This window comes from Mastigoproctus giganteus, chromosome 9 (assembly GCF_048544385.1).
Source record: "Mastigoproctus giganteus isolate SK-2022 chromosome 9, ASM4854438v1, whole genome shotgun sequence".
Classification (NCBI taxonomy): Eukaryota; Metazoa; Arthropoda; class Arachnida; order Uropygi; family Thelyphonidae; genus Mastigoproctus; species Mastigoproctus giganteus.
In genome coordinates, this window is record NC_143583.1 from 203,052,201 (window position 1) to 203,066,355 (window position 14,155).

Here is a 14,155-nt window from a genome sequence, read left to right on the forward strand (position 1 = left end):
AAAATTAATTCGAGACGGAATTGGACAGGTGCTTTCTATGATGATGGAAATAATGATGTTAGAGGATTTTTTTCGCCAGATGCCGAAAAAAAACAATTTCTTAAAAAATAATACTATTTCAGTAACATTTTATAATTTTTTTAAAGATATAAATAATAATATGACCTACGAATTAACAATTATCATATTTCATAACTATTTTGTGGTAAATTAGCTTCCAACTTACTTTCGAAAGAAGGAGATTTCGTGAATTTTATCAGAAAAAAGCAGGAGTTTTTTTTTTTTTTTTAATACAGATTTTTCAATCCTTTCGTTGATAAAAGACGCATTTTGTATTAAGCCATAGGATTGTTTACCGTGCAATATACTTTTAAAGATCGACGTACCTAGGATTTTTCTATTTGTGGATTTTTGTTTGGATTGTGTTACTCATCGCCATCTGATTATGATTGCTTCAAGGAAGATACTGTTACCCACTTTGTCCTCTTCAAAAATGTTGACTCAAAGTTTTATTTATAACAATGGCCCTGCTGTCTTAAGACTTCGCTGTTTAAACAATTTTCAGTTTCATTAGAAAGAGATTTGAACTGGGTTTTTCTTTTTTCTTTCGTAACAGCTTGTGGTAGGTTCGCACAACTGAAATTAATAAAACTGATACTGGAACATCCATTGCTTCGTCTGTTTTCTTACCTTCAATGCTGTTTGGTAAATGATTTCTGAAAATTTTCTAGTTTCACCTGCCAACGCTAAACTCCTTCCTGAGGTGTCAGGGCTAATTTTCAGGTTCTACAGTCCATATCCTCTAAGACGTTCCTTATAAGTCACCATAGCACTTCGAAAAATCTAGTTGCTCTTCTTTCGACTCAAGAAATTCTATGCCAGTTTTGAGATGATGCATCCAGACGTACATATACAGTATATATTCTAGAAGTGGTCTCGCCATTGTTTTACGATTAACGATTAATAACATTCTTTTCCCTGATAGTAAAGGTCCTATAGATCATTATAGTACATCTTTAATCTTTCTGCGTACCTCTTTACACTGCAAGGAAAACTTCGTATCTGCTTGGATCATAAACCTTAAACCTTTCTCATACAGAAAGACCTTTAATTCCATTTCCCCTAGCTTGTATTTCATCCCTGTTTTCTTTCTACCAAATGCAAACCCTTACATTTAGTAGGACTGAACTTAAGTTGTCATCGTTCAGACCATGTGTGTAACCGATCTAAATCAATCTGATTATTTACCATCCTGGCTAAATCATCAGTTTAAATCATGAGCAAACTTTTACAGCTTTCATTGTATATCCCTATCACTGTGGAAAATCAGAAAGAAAAGTAACTCCAACACCGAACCATGAGGGACCTGTGCATATTACATTAGTCCACGCTGAAGACTATCCAATAAATTGACACCCTCCGCCTCCTTCCACTCAACCAGCCTACTACTTCAGGATTATACTAGATTACTACTAGCCTACTACTACTAGATCTACTTCAGGATTCTCCCAATAAGTCCAGTACGCCACAGTTCGTACGGTAGCCTCTCGTGAGGAACCGGATCAAAGGTTTTACTAAAACCTGGATATACAATATCGAAATTGTTTCCAGCATCTGTATGCTTCATGCTTTATTATAGTAATTAATCATATTTTTCAGGCAAGGCTTTCCCTTCACAAACTGTATTGTGATCCCTTTAGGGATCTGCTCTTATGAAGTTGTTTCTGCATTGTAACATAAATCACTGATTCCATTATCTTTACTCACCACAAAGAATCATCCTGCAGTGATGAACTCAATAGTAGTCCTAATGGCATGGTTCACTCCTTTGCCGCGTTCTTTAATATTAGTGTATACACCTCACTGCCTCAGAAGCCTTATTCCCACTAGCCCAGTATTTTTTTTATTTATTTTTTTTATTATTATTAATATTATTATTTATTTATTTTTTGATAACTGATTCGCACAGACCATTTATATCGCTAATCTTACTGTAAAAATGGTTCCAAAATACCTGTTTAACTTGTCTACAATTCTGACTGGATTGCCTGTAATAAAAATGACCATACATTTTTTCTGATTTATTGAATTTTATTTTGAGTAAAAATAATAAATTTGGTGAGAATGTTTCCAGTACTCTTTTATTTTTCAGTTAAAATGAGATTTCTGTGGTAAGCTTCACTTTTCTTGCTACAAAGGGAGCTATTAGAATTTCCGCTGCTTGTGGGGAGGTGACAAAATACCGCGAGTTACAATCCTTTACAAGCTTAATAATCAAATTAAATATTACTAGAAATAAAATCTGTATTGTACAATAAAATCCAGTGAAATACAAGATAAACTATACACCGATCAACACATATACCTGTTTCTCATATTGGTAGTGACCGATTTTCTTCCATACTATGTGGAAAACGTCCACATAGTGTCTCGTTCGAATCCCGTGGAAACAGATTATTATTTTATTTTTATTTTTTTTTTCACTTTTGGCGAGGATCACATGCTTTTATCTCTTTTGAAAACCATCACTAAGTTATGATCCGACGGAGGACATCTGAAATTAATATTTTTTCTTTGAAGGGATGTCAGTGGGGGAAAAACGAAGAGTGATAGGCACATCGCAAGATCCGATATTTTAGTAAGTAATTGAACAAGTTGTGTTCAGCCACTAGTAACAGTAAACGCTTAGCATCTCTACTAAATGAACCCGTACAATCGGTACATTTCTGAGCTGTACAGTATTTCTGCACATTTCTGAGCCCTTGCGATAATTTTACAAATACCGAATCAAACGTTTTACTAAAATCTAGATATACAATTATGAAATTGTTTCAGACATCTAAATGCTTTTTGATTTTATCATAGTAATTAACCTGATTTGTCAGGCAAGGCTTTCCCATCACAAAACTTTACGATTCCATTTTTATCAAGGTGTTTCTACATTGTATCCTTAATTAGTTAAGAAAAGGAGGAATTACCTCTATGATGTCTTGTAGAATACTTCTGTGAGTGATGATACTCTCCGTTGTTGAATCAACTATACAAATAGTTTACATGTATTCCGCACCCCATAGACAAAATCAAAGATCCAATGCACCACGGAATCGGAAGCCCGCAGACCCCAAAATACATCGAATCACCAACCCCAATTTTTGAGTGAGAGAATACAATTAGTCCGTATTTCCAAATATTGAACCATTGAAACTCTGATATCTATTAATTAAATAATTAAGGATACACTATTTGCCAATCTGACACTGTCAGGCACATGGGGATCATATTCAAGTTGAGTTCTTACAAAACCTTTCCATGTTTTTTTTTTTTTTAAATGGCGTTGTCCACATCTGGGATATTTTGTAGCGCGATCTCAAACACAAAAGGTTATTGAAACCTATAGTATTCCAGTATAGCACTGAGAATGGATTGGAAGGTAAAACGCCAGAAGAAATTTATCAGTGAACTTGAATTTTCTTTTTTTATAACTTTTAGGAAGTAATACCGTTTTCCAGGGACCAGAAGCAGAGAGATTAAAGTGTGGGTGATGGCTGACCTGTGTAGTTTGGAAAACGTAGGCTTTGGAAACGTTTTCTAAACATAAAGCAGTTCGGAAAACACTAGATTAACAAATACAGCGCCCACATTTGTTGCTGCTTAGTCGGAAATTGATATTAAAGCCCCTTTGTTTTAATTGGATACTGCTAATTACTTAAAACCAGTTTTATTATTATTTCATAAAACGGTTGCTTAATTATATAATATTAAGACAAGTGATAAATAGTTATCATTAGCAATCTTTCTATACATTAAAAAAGTTTTCCTCCTAGTGATTTTTATTCTGCCAATGGGAGAAGAGGGATGCGGGTTACGTGGTAATATGTAAAAAATACTAAAATACGTAACAGAAGCTTTTACTGTGGTAAAACAAACTTCTGTTTTTAGCGTGGTCATGCTAGATAAACCTCGTGCACGCGCTTTGTTTATCTAGCATTACCACGCGGTACCATTCATGATTTCCATATGTAACGTATTTATGTATTCATAGCTGAGGAAGAGACACACACAGTGTCGATAGCAAGCTTCTGTAAATATTTTATTTTATTTTATCAAAAGAAGCGAGCGCAGCGAGCAGGGGGCAAAGCCCCCTAGCAAACATTAAATATAAATATTCCATTCATTTACTATCAAAAGAGTTTTGGATCAAATAGCGCACTTCACTCAGTTCGTTATGCCGAAATACAAAATCAGGCAGCGTCGGCCATGGCCCCAAACCACTTTTTGGAATCTCGCCTTGCACACGAGTTAATACATTTTCAGACTTCCCGAGGCCAAAAACCAGGGTTCCACTTATACTTGAAGTCAACTTATATTCGGGTATCTATAGTATGTTCAATCTTTAAAAGTAATCTATGTATTTAACATCTTTTCGTTCAGATAAATGTCCTAATTGTCTTGTTATTGTGCTAAGTTTGCCGTGACAACTTTTATATCTGTGGTATAGAGTAACGATGGATAACTCTTGAGAATTCAGTTATGAGAGAGAGATTTAGACTGGGTTGTAGGTTTTCTTTTATCTAGCGAGTTGTCAATTACTGTAATAATTTAATTCCGTTGATAGTTGAGGCTGACAGCTTGTGGATGTTGGTAGGTTAGCTGGATAGTTTCGTTAGGGAGGAGGGAAACACATAGGATGCTTATTGTCTTTTTATTTATTTTGTTTTATCTATTTATTTATTTTTTATTTTATTTATTTATTTTTGGCTGGTGAAAACTGTTGCTTCCTTGCACTTTATGGCTAATACTAATATTCCTCTCATCGAGTAAGCAGCACCTAGAACGACATTGTTTTCTTTAGCCGTTAATAAACTTGCGTGATCGCTGGTCTAAATAAACTTCATGGAAGTAAATGACATTAGCTCCATCTGTCGAAGAAACTGTTAGAATGAATTTCATTTTCTAGAATAAATATATAAGTAACCATAAACGAAGTTTATTCATGAGGAATAATAAAGAAAAAAATGCTTCTTTCTGAGTCTGTTAAAATAATTAATCGTTTAGACGTTTAATATGATGGGATAAAAATGAGTTGCTAAAACATTGCAAGTGAGGTTTAGTTCATTCATATGCCACCAAGTGGAGAATTCGTTTTTTTAGTGGAAATCAAAAATTATCAAACAAAGTGATAATCATTAAGATGATAAGAATGATTAAAAAAAAAGGTAAACTGCAGCCATTATCAATCTACTACAGGATGGAAGCCTCCTCAACAATTCATGTTGAGAGAAATGGGATGTATACGCTGGTGGTCGGGGGCCAGTTCATTTTATAAAGAATCTTGTCTCTTTGTCTTGCTCATATTTTCTGTCATGACAGTCAGTTCGCATAAATTTGTGTCACGGACTTTGTGTGCCGTCTGAATGCCACTTACACGTAGGCTTGGCTGTCGTGAGAGTAAATACACAATGCGCACATGTTAACTAAAAACAGCGGCAGACACATTTATTAAAATTCAAGAGTGCGCGCACCCACGCACCCTAATGCAAAAAAAAAAAAAATTATTCGCAGAATACGTAAAGGCTTGTATATATGTACATATGGTATATGAAAAGTAAATCTCCATTTAAAATAAAAAATATTAGAATTAATTAATTTGTACAATTTCGATCATAAAGCTTGTCCTTTATGCAGTTTAAGTACTGTTAGACAAATAGTCGAGCAGTTAACCAGAAGTTAGATCAGATATAAGTGCCCATTAGTGCGCTTATATCTGATCTAACACCATATAATTTAATGATTTACTAATCCGTAGCCGAGTGAGTGGTCAGGAGCAGGAGTACAGCAGCACACACTCTTTGAGTGGACTGGGGGTTCAAGGCCCTGACTGTTAAATACGGTTGATCTGCCAACCCGCACTGGACGAGCGTGGCAGATTATGGTCCATTTCCCTCAACATGAATTGTTGAGGAGGCTTCAATCCTGCAGTAGATTGATAATGGCTGCAGTTTACCTTTTTTTTTTTTATCATTCTTATCATCTTAATGATTATCACTTCGTTTGATAATTTTTGATTTCCACTAAAAAAACGAATACTCCACTTGGTGGCATATGAATGAGCTAAACCTCACTGTTGTAATGTTTTAGCAACTCATTTTTATCCCATCATATTAAACGTCTAAACGATTAATTATTTTAATTTATCGCACTTCAGACATCATCATCAATTAGATGATGAGCAAGGAACCGCTTTTGATATAATTAATTAAATCTTGAATCCAGTAATATGATCCTGTTAACTCTGGAGAGTGATGATTTATTTTACTTTTAAACAGAGCATTATTATGCAATAATTCATTGCTGTAATCAGGTTATTGGCTCCAGATCTGGTTATCCATTTACTCATGCAATACTCAGTGGAAAAACAGTTTTTGTATCCATACTTATATGGATATTGCAAATGAAAATGAAATATTGCAAATTAAGCAATATACACAATTACACACCGCCCTTTTCGCTTTTGAGACTTCGAGACCAGTGTCTGGCGAGCGGACAGCAATTAAACGCCATAAACGTGCTAAGCTGGGTCATAGTGCCATTCTGAAGCTGGCCAAGATAAAACCGCATGTCCTGTCCTTCAACGAACTCGGCTAGGACTATATATCGATTATAAGTGTGCTGCTTTTGTTCTGCGCTTATTACATTTATGTGGGGGGGGGAAGGTCATGGTGCTTCGACATATTAGTAATCGTCTGTTTAATGTTGCTGTCATTATATCATTCGCACTAGATGTCTGCAGATATTAGGAGTTCGTGGTGCTTCACAATAGATCGTGTGTTCAACGGATCGCCTGGAAGTTCATAATGCTGCCTCGGTTCTTGAATAGTGGAAGTCATTGTGTTACGGGTACGAATATCAGCAGCGCTAGTCCTAACGAAGATTGTGTTCATAACTCTGTTTATAGTATACCACATTATAATGTTAGTGCCGACCGGGCTAGCCAGGTGGGTAAAGTGCCTGCCTGGCAACCGAAAGGTCGCGGGTTCGATTCCCGCCTCGGGCTTGGTTCAAAGTACTGCAAAAACCTTGGGAGGTGCATTATGGCCACAGAAGCCTATGCGCCAACAACTACAAAAAAAAAAAAAAAAAAAATATAATGTTAGTGTTGTATGGATTTTGTTGTGCGACAGTGAGTGAACCTAATGGTAGCTCCTTGAGTTACCATTGTGATTATATCCAAGAAGTAACTCGAAGAGCTGCTCAGACTTTCTTTTGACTCTGTGTTTTGAGTAATACATTCCTGACCAGAAACTATCTTTTTCTTTTTCTTTTTTTTTTTACTGGCTTTGATTTGTATGACTAAATACTCGGTAGAGCTGCCAAAGGTTGGCTGAACCATCTAATACAATAGCTAAAAAACAAAATAAAATAAAACAAGTAACCGAGTTGTTTCTTTCAACGAGTGCCATATGGATAGAATAACTTTTAAATTATATAAAAAAAGAAAATCTTTTTAATCAGTTTCTCATGTTTATGCTATAAATTAGTTACTAAATTTATAATGGGGTTATCGACATTACCACACGAATATGCTGGCACATTTTGCATGGCGTCTCATGATGCCTATCTTTCAGGCAGCAGGATAACGTTCAACTGCTTGTATTCAAGAAAACTGCTGGGCTCGCACTTTCTCTCTTTCACGACATGACTCATTTACTTATTTCGTTTGATCAGCCTTTAATCAACAGCATAATGCGGTTCCTTTCATTCTTTCTGCCATCACCCATCTCCTGAGAAATTTCAAATCCCTACTCTGGAAATTTCACTCATCACTGGGAGGCCTTCGGGCTGAAAGACCGTATAAAAAAAGTGATTTACATTAGCTGCTAAGATGCGTTTCACAAATACGTAGTGCAAGAGGAGGGAAGAGGTCGGGCAGAATGTTACGATATAGGCGAGGTCAAGTTACATCATAACAGGTTTTTCATAAAAAATAAGTGAATAATTCGACTATTTGGGCTCAAAAAAAAAAAAAAAAAAAAAAAAAAGGAAAGTGCGCCGTTCCCATCAATTCTACCAGGCTTATAGTCGAAGAAAGAGATTGAGAGTTGCGCCTCCCTGTGGCATTTTGAGAATCTAGCTAACATAAACCTATATACCAGGTTAATATTTTAATTTTGATAATTAACTGCGGCTGAAAATAATTAAAATTAAAAATATGCTATTTTAACATTCCTTCGAATGGTTTTTACCCATGAACCGATTTTGTTAGAATTCGACAAACGATTTCAAAAAAAAAAAAAAAAAAAAAAAATCGGATTCATTTTTCTAATTATTTAATTGAATTCATAACTTTAAAGTAATTTAAAATCGGAACAGTATTCCGGTGAATTCCCATTCTTTCCGAGCCTTCATTATATTAGATTAATTATATTTTTATATTCGTTTACTCGAACACCAAGAAACAGCTGTGACAAAATCACGTATTCCCAATGAGCAGCACTGCGCTACTTGTTACTCAACTGCTTAATGCCCTTATTAAGATCTACTGCCACGCCACAAGTGACTGATTTGCGCAACTTCTCAACGAAAGCGAGTATTGAGTTACATAATTAAAGATAATCTTTTAATTGTGGTTGGTATCATAAATTTGATTCCTCTTCAAGACACCTTTTTAATGAGATATGATTTGTTTTTGTAGATAAAAACTTGAGAGGACTGTGGACAAATGTATTCATGTTGTCTTTAAATCTTCAATATACTTTTTTATATCTCTATCACCTCGAAACCAAATGCGTCTGGTGCCTAGATCGGCTTTGATAATGTGTGTAATAGATTGTAATCTTTTGACATTATATGTTATCGGTTGGCAACCTATGATCAGCGGGTCAGTGGGGCACCACTACGAGTTATTTAACCCACTTAAAAATAAATAAATAAATAAATAATTCAAATAAAACTTAAGATAATTAAAAAATAAAATATTAATAATTAATATATAAAAATAATAATAATAGCAAAGTGCGCGGTAAATTATTTTTCAAGTACCGCAAATGAGATCCTTGTATAAAGTAAAGAAATTACAGTATGTGGTTATTTCATTCTAAATCTTCGTAAGCTAAAGGTAACTCTTCCGATCCGCATCGGTCCTTTCCGAGACCTCGTCATATGAGTACAAGATTAAGAAACGAATATAAATTAGAGAATACTAAGTTATGGTTCATCAGGACGACCTTAGCCAAATAGTCAGCGTGCCAATACAAAGTTACCGACGGGACTTGTCCCAGTCTACGTGATATCACGAACTATGGCAATATTTCAGGTCTGTGCCCTGTAAGCCATTTCGAATCTTTGTGGCCATCCTGTTATATAAACAGAAAATCGATATATTTTTACGAAGATGAATAGATGTATTCCATGAGTATCTCATGGGCCTTGCATTTGCATTAAAATATGTATTCCCAGTGCGCGTAGATGAAGCTGAGATGGTAATTTCAGCTTTCGTTGTTATTGAGGATTTTGAATTGACAAATATATAGTTATCTCCTTATCAATTAATTACTAATATATAACTTTATAGAACACTTAATAAAACTGTGAAGTTTTACTTTCTCTAAGTTTAACCGTTCAGTTTCGTTACAACTGAACTAATAATATTGCTGTGTAATATTTATTACTCTTCTCCCTTATACTACTATAAAGTCTTATTTTTCTCTATATAGTATCTCCTCACAAGTGACGCCACTTTTTCGAGTTTTACATAACAATACAAGCGAAGTGTGCACGGACTGTCTGAAACTAAAAACACCGCATTAAAACTACTACATTTAATCTATGAATTTCTTTTTTCCATTCAGATTGTATGGAAAAAAGAAATAATAACTGCAGGATTTCTATTCGTCCGATATTAAAAAAATTTAGTCTGGCACGACAAATATTTTAAACAAGTCCAAATACAAAATTTCACGAAAATCCTTCCATGAGTTGAGTGTTACATGCACTGATGGACGGACATGGTGAGATAATAAGTGCTTATGCATATATGGGAACGCGCCTAAAAAAAGGTTGTCGACTATGAATTACCAGTGCGTAAAAACAAAATATTTAAACCTAACGCTTTCAATCTGTTCAGAATTTTCTGACACCTGCTGTGAAAGTTACAGAATTTCCATGGGGCTGAAAAATCAGGTCCGTTGGTCGCCAGTTGTTGGCTTTGGTAAAATAGTTGTTTTCAATTATTTGCTTGTACCTTCTGATATACTCGTACTTAATCAATAATGGTATAAAATTCCTTCTCTAATGAAATAGCTTAAACAGTTAACTGTTAATCCTGGTAATTTTAAGAGATGTTGAATTGTGCTAGTAACCACCAAAGGCGTTTATGCAGTACTGTATATCTACCCGGGCTCTGTGCCGCATCATACTGGTATCTAAAACTACGTCAGATAAGCTCACCTTAACTGGATCTGCTCAAGATTTCCTCGTAGCAACACCGCGTCAACTATACTTATGTCCTCAGAATTTCCTTTAGCGGCCTCTTAATAAATACGGGCACTTTCAAGGAAAATAAACAGATGGGGGGTTATTATTATCATCAGAAAACAAAGGAGTTCAAATTTTATTTCCACACCAGGAGAACGGCATAATTGCTAAGAAACACGCAAATTTGTTCTTTCTTCGAGTGTGAAAATTTCTTATTTCGGCTATTAAGTTTTCTGAGTTGAAAGGATTACTCTGTAATTATTCTTGTTTCCTCGGGTGTGTCCTACACGGCTCTTGCTCACGAAGCTGTAACACAGTTTGCAACAAAAATATTTAGATGCAGAACAGCTGTATTTATTCCGGGATTTAATTCCCGTGTAATCAGTAGAAACAATCTTCTCAGAAACAAGAGAACAGCATATTAAGAGTAAAGTTTGAACGTATGAAGCAACCTCAGTGCTCCGACGATCTACAGTTAACCACGTGTCATAATAAAGTGAAGCGAAGAACTTCACGATTAAACATAAGCACTTCCACGACATGCTTTATTTAATCCACATTATCAGTGGGATCGGTAGGAGGAAAAATTTTCATCTAGGCAAAATATACGCAACTCTTCCCCCCCCCCCCATTGCTTACAGGTGTAAAATATTTGACAGTTTAAAATAACCGTAATGTAAACAATATTAATGAAAAAATCTCATTCTGATTAATCAACATTATTATTCTCCTAAATCATTTTACTCGGACCCTTTAGCAAAATATTTTCCGATTTCTTTCAAGTCCACAGAATTAGCAATATCACTTTCCATAGAAATCATGATAGAAGCTGGGAGCTGTGATACAAGCTTACAGTATAGATCACCATTCATTGTCCATCATAAACTTTGTAGCAAAGCGATCTTAACTGTACTAAGGTGAATGCTGAGGTAAGGGAGCATTTTATGTGGACAAAACATTTTGGAAGCAATGATACATCCTGTTTTTAAGAAATGTATTTTAATCCATTTAGCGACGTCATTATTTGTTAATTTATTTATTTTTAGATACTGCTATTCATTGGTTGCACAAATCCAAGCCTTTTATATCCTGTGATCTAAATGGCTTGGATTTGTATCACTTGGATCACTAAGCATCATAGATAAACACATTCTATTCGACGTTAATCCGTTAATTTCAGACGTTAATCCATTCAATTTTCTCTTTCCACTCCTTCAAACTACATTCACTGTTTTACCTCTTTTTTTTTTTTTTTTTTTAACCTAAAATGAATTTGTTGCCCTCACAAAACGTCGCCTTTAGCGGTTTAAACCTGTCCTGCACTGAAAGAAAGGATAAAAAAATTATACGCTTGCTATGTTCGCTATAAAAGATTTATTTGATTTTGTATTTTCAAATGCACCAATTCCTAATTGAATCTTCATCAAAAAAACAATGGATTATTTAATACAAAAACGAAAATAATTAAAACACATTACCCGGGCTTAACAATATAAGATTTTTAATGCCAAACATTAAGTTTATTAAATTAAAATATCGAATTCCTTTACGAAACAAAAGCTCGAAACTTCACATTTATTTTAGCTTAAAATTTTGGATTTATGGTTAAAATGTTAGCTGCGTTTAAGTGTATAAAGTTTTAAGAAATTAAGTTAAAATACAAATAAAATAAATTAAATCTTTACTTTAAAAGAAGGTTAAAATTTTACATTTTTTTCGAGAAACTATTAAATTACTAACCGTTAGATGAAGGTGGGTCATAGCGTTCATAAATTCGTATAATTGATCGTGTGTTTGACAGTGGAAACATGTACTGTATTAATGAAAATATGGAAATAAAACTACGTTGCTAAACGTAGTTTTAGAACTAAGTAGTAAGATGTAAGTGCTACTCCAATGTTTAATTATGTCCTGTTTAACTATGTAACGGTATTTAATAATTAACTTGTTTTTTTTTATTTTATAACGTTTCGGTTTGTTTACAATTAACATCTTGTTTTTGCGTATTTTAGAAAGTTATGCGTATTACAAGCGACTATTTCTTAAAACAATAAATTGTGGCTCATAAGAAAGAAAATTGTGGCTCATAAGAAAGAGTAAAGGATACTTTCAGACGTTTTTAAAGTTTAAAAGCATCTTTTTTTTTTTTTTAACGCCATAAAGATGTATTTAAACTTGTAACATCTAAGATGCTGAGGAACATATCACATGTAACCAGTGTAAAATCATTCCGTGCGGTGAGAAAGATGGTTTGTACACAGATCGATTGAATACATGATACATTTGTTATAAGTATCAACATGGTTCAACAAATATTTACTGTACACATAAATAAAAGTGTATAGTAGAAAAACCATTTCATAGTGTTCTTCATATCATAAGTACAGAAGATTGAAGTAAAAGATTTTTTTATAACCTTAAATTACCTCTAATATTCACATATCATCATTACAAATTTTGCCCATTGCTTTTTTTTTTTTTTTTTTGGTAGTTGTTGGCGCATCGGCTTCTGTGGCCATAATGCACCTCCCAAGGTTTTTGCAGTACTTTGATCCAAGCCCGAGGCGGGATTCGAACCCGCGACCTTTGGGTTGCCAGGCAGGCACTTTACCCACCCGGCTAGCCCGGTTGGCGCCTATTGCTGATGCACCAACAAACTCAACAACAACAATTTTTTCTCAATAAACCAGTAATTCGTGAGAAAATGGTAAATGTTGCTCAGTGAAATCCCAGTATTGTAGGAATAGGAGGGGAAAGACAAAGCCATAACTTTAGATGAGAAATTCGAGATTGCTGGCATTGCACATGCCCATAGCACCACCCCCTGTCTTCACGTGCGTTTCACTGCGTGACCTTTCACTCATATTGGCAGATTAGCTACTCAGAAAAGATGAAATGGGCTTACCTACGCGTCTTGTTTTGATGCGCATGCACTTGGACAGTACCGCGCGCATGGAATCTTTAAATCCACCATGAAAGAGCGATCACATTCAGTCACTATAGATGTCGGAAGAGTTTGGGAAAAATAACTTTCCGGAAATGTGCCAACGCAAGGATGGTTATCATAGAAACTACACGTGAATTCAACTGAATTGGGGCTTCTTCCCGCAGAATCGTCCTGTTCCTAGAATCGGGACAGATACGGAGGCCGGCGTTTCTCCAATCACACCTGTTAAGTAACTGGTTTCGCCAGACAGGTGCGTTCGCAGCCGGCGGCTTTAGAAACTACAAATGCGCATGCGTCTTAAAGACCACCTAGCCCCACTCTCGCCTACCTAGTGACATAATTCCTTTTACGGTTTATGGCCTCGATGTTGTAGCGTTGACTCAATCCAGAGCAACAATTAGGAGCCGAGGATCTTTTCATTTTCTCTCTCCTTTTTTGTTAACACGGCTGTATTGCTTGATTATGAGCAGTTTTCTATCAGATCGCTTCTTCCCCCATTCCTTAAAATGGCTGCTTAAGACAAATGACTCTTAGTTAGAGTGAATAGGATAACGCTTTCAAAATTAGGAGGCGTTGTTTAATGCTGGTTGAAAGTTATTAGTCTGAATATCATGGCCGCCCCATTATGTATTTTCATCGCCGCTTCTCATTAAAAAACAAAACAAAACACATTTAATGGATGGAAAAGAAACTTGCAACGTCCGTTTAGAAACCTTCGCTTTGCGTCAAGTGAAA

The 14,155-nt window shown here is 35.1% G+C and overlaps 1 protein-coding gene across 1 annotated transcript in view; it reads right to left on the reverse strand.

Moving 5' to 3' along the window:
* Nucleotides 1-13,632, reverse strand: part of LOC150081040 (uncharacterized) — a 48,446-nt gene extending 34,814 nt beyond the window's left edge. The window contains exon 1 of the mRNA XM_090381382.1: nucleotides 13,379-13,632. The gene's annotated coding sequence lies outside the window, so the exon portion shown is untranslated. The remainder of the gene's footprint in view (nucleotides 1-13,378) is intronic.
* Between the last annotated feature and the right edge of the window lie 523 nt (nucleotides 13,633-14,155).